Source organism: Cyprinodon variegatus, unplaced genomic scaffold (genome assembly GCF_000732505.1).
Source record: "Cyprinodon variegatus isolate N-32 unplaced genomic scaffold, C_variegatus-1.0 Scaffold395, whole genome shotgun sequence".
In the NCBI taxonomy this organism is placed as follows: domain Eukaryota; kingdom Metazoa; phylum Chordata; class Actinopteri; order Cyprinodontiformes; family Cyprinodontidae; genus Cyprinodon; species Cyprinodon variegatus.
In genome coordinates this window covers 171,807-174,793 of record NW_015150848.1, presented here as the reverse complement: position 1 = coordinate 174,793, position 2,987 = coordinate 171,807, and the positions used below count along the sequence as shown (strand labels likewise).

The 2,987-nt window shown below is 32.9% G+C and overlaps 1 protein-coding gene across 1 annotated transcript in view; it reads right to left on the bottom strand.

The window, feature by feature from the left end:
- The window catches only part of psmg3 (proteasome (prosome, macropain) assembly chaperone 3), a 4,142-nt gene extending 2,850 nt beyond the window's left edge, over window positions 1-1,292 (bottom strand). Inside the window, exon 1 of the mRNA XM_015387454.1 lies at window positions 969-1,292. The gene's annotated coding sequence lies outside the window, so the exon portion shown is untranslated. The remainder of the gene's footprint in view (window positions 1-968) is intronic.
- Between the last annotated feature and the right edge of the window lie 1,695 nt (window positions 1,293-2,987).

Sequence of the window (2,987 nt, the reverse complement as noted above, 5' to 3'; positions counted from 1 at the left end):
AGTTTTAAATAACTGTTTTTAAGAAACAAGGCAATAAAAACAGAAATTCATGTATTATTCAAAGTAAATATCTTATTTTTAAAAAGTATTTAGTAAATGTTTAGTATTGGAATTATTAGTTTGAATTCATAATTTATTTAAAAGGAGGGTATGTTAAAGGCAATATAAACAGAAATTCATGTGGTATTTTTTCCATATCAATCCTGATAAAGAAATATATATTGCATATTGTAGAGTAAATATTTACATATAAAAAAAAGTACTTTTTGATGTTTCTAAGAAGCAAAATTCTATATTTATTCAGTTAACCTAAGAAAATTTCAGACTTAAAGTTCAGGATTTTACAAGAATATTTAATTAAAAATTAGGACAGTAAATCTGCTCCCAGGGTACAAGTTTATATCATGCAGCTTTTAATGGTGCATTTCATAGAAACCAGTTTTTTTATTTTATTTTTTTTTTGCTTTTGTTTAAATAAAAATGGTTTTGCAAGTAGACTACATTATGCTTATTCTAACTGAAATAAATATGGTTGAAGATGAATAAACTAAACTTAGAAAACTAAAAACAGTTTATGACTATAAGACAATGTTTAAATTCTTTTCTACATCTTCCCAAAACACAGAGCATAATCCGACCAGCTGAAACATCTAAAAAACGGTGCAATAAAAAGTGTTAAAGACCTTATAATGACAACCCACCTAAATAGTTAAAACCTCCTTGGCTGACAGTTTAAAGCTAAACTAAGAACCTCCTTTGATTAGTAATTAGACTTATACTACGTCAGACCAAAATATTCACAATAACCTTTGCCAAATGCCAAACGGAAACGGACTATGTAAAGTCTTTCAGGATGATTAGAACAAAACTTCACCAGAGCGACTGATGCTGCAGCTTGGAGCTAACGTTAGCTTCATAGCTAGCTCTACACTTAGCAGGAAAGCTGACAATTTAAGAAAGAAACGTACCACAAGTCTCTATAAATCCGGAATGAAAACTGTCATCTGTATTGAATCGATAGTCTTTCGGTAGCTCAGCTTAACTCTGGTATTTTTACCCCACTATGAAAGTGAAACCACACAGCGGAGAGAAGCTGGAAGTAGAGCGGCGTTTGAGACAGAGAACGCCAGACACCGGCGGAGAGTCAGCGGGGTCGATCGATAATGCACGTAGAGCTGATTGAAATTGTGAACGAGAGCAAAATGAAATGACCGCATAGAACTTTAGCTTTTCTCTTAAAAAAGAAAACAAAAAAAACTTTCTTCTTCTGCTGTTGCTGCCTCTTCTTCGGTTTCCCTTTATATGTTGGATATCATCCATCCTGTTGCAGTATCGCCCCCTGTGGCTTGACTTGAAGTTCAACTAACTGTCAACTGCTATATATATATATATATATATATATATATATATATATATATATATATATATATATATATATATATATATATATATAGCTGAGAGCGGTCGTGTCCCTCAGGTACTTTTTCACTTTGGTTTTCTCTAGAAATTTAGTTAATTTTCTCATTATCCAAAGATAATTAAAGCCATTTTCTTGTGATAACGAGATGATTAATGTATGTTAAAACTGATTCCATCCTTCAATACCACAACAGCGGGAGAGGATTTAGAAGTATAAGTCATGGCAGACTACTTCTGTAATTCTTAGTTTAACTTTTAGGTTGTGAGATGACGTTGATGGTTTGATAATTTGCTTCGACTTCTGTTTCATATGAAATTAGACCTATACCTCGTGTTTTATGAACAGCCCGGGTGTTACACCTGTAACCCTCAAAATGAGTCCAGATTAAAGATTTTTATTAAAAACAGTCAGATTTGTTTCTACTATATTCCATGCAATCCAATCATAAATCACAACCTGACAATGAGTGAAAATAAAAAGGAAACAAAAAAAAAAAACTGATTATTTGTGCATACGTGGTATCGCCACTGCACAACTACAGAAACTGCAGGCATGGATGTACTGGGAATCCACGGCTGTTGGCCAGACTCAATCATTACTCATGCAGGTTAATCACCTTGTTATTTCCAGAAATCAATAACTGTTTTCTCGTGATAATGAGATAATTATCTTGTTATCTATAATTATCTTGTTATCTCAAGAAAACAATTAATTGTTTAACTGTGATAACAAAACGATATATATATATATATATATATATATATATATATATATATATATATATATATATATATATATATATATGTGTGTGTGTGTATATATATATATATAAAATTGAACTCTACTGGAGAAAGCTTTGATGCAATCACTGAAATCAGGTATTTTCTGTAAAGTTCAGGAAAGACTACTGCACCTGTTGACAGGTATGTTGGTTCAGTGGTTATGAGCAAGGTAGTTACATTTGCTTAGGACATTTTTTTAAACAAGTTTTTTACAATAAAAATTCAAAGTAAATATCTTATTTTTCAAAAGTATTTAGTTAAAATTTATTACTTGAATTATTATTGTGAATTCATCATTTTCTTAAATGGGAGGGTATGTGAATAATATTTATACATTTTATTTAAAACACCTTTGAGGACCCCCAAGGACACCCACTGACTCTGTACACCCACTGCACAAGAAACAATCAAAATACACAATGTCATATAATGTACACTATATTAAAAACAGTGGAGGCAGTCAGTGCAGGTATGCAGTCTTGAACACATGAGTGAATTTCAGAGTTTGGGATCTGAGCTTTCTCCCGCTCTTCTCCCCATTGTGACAAGGCGGGCAGGAGGCTCATCAAGGTGGATGGAAGAGGAAGATCTAAGGCTATGGGAGGGGATAGCAATCTGAAGGAGATTTGAGAGGTGTCTATAAAGATATTTCTGGGGATGACCAAAAAGAAGAGAATTGCAGTAATCGATGTGGGAGGTGACAAGGCTATGGATGAGAGAAGAAGCAGGGAAAGAGAGGGACGAAGATGATGAGTGCTTTGTAGGTGAAAATAGGTAGAACGGGT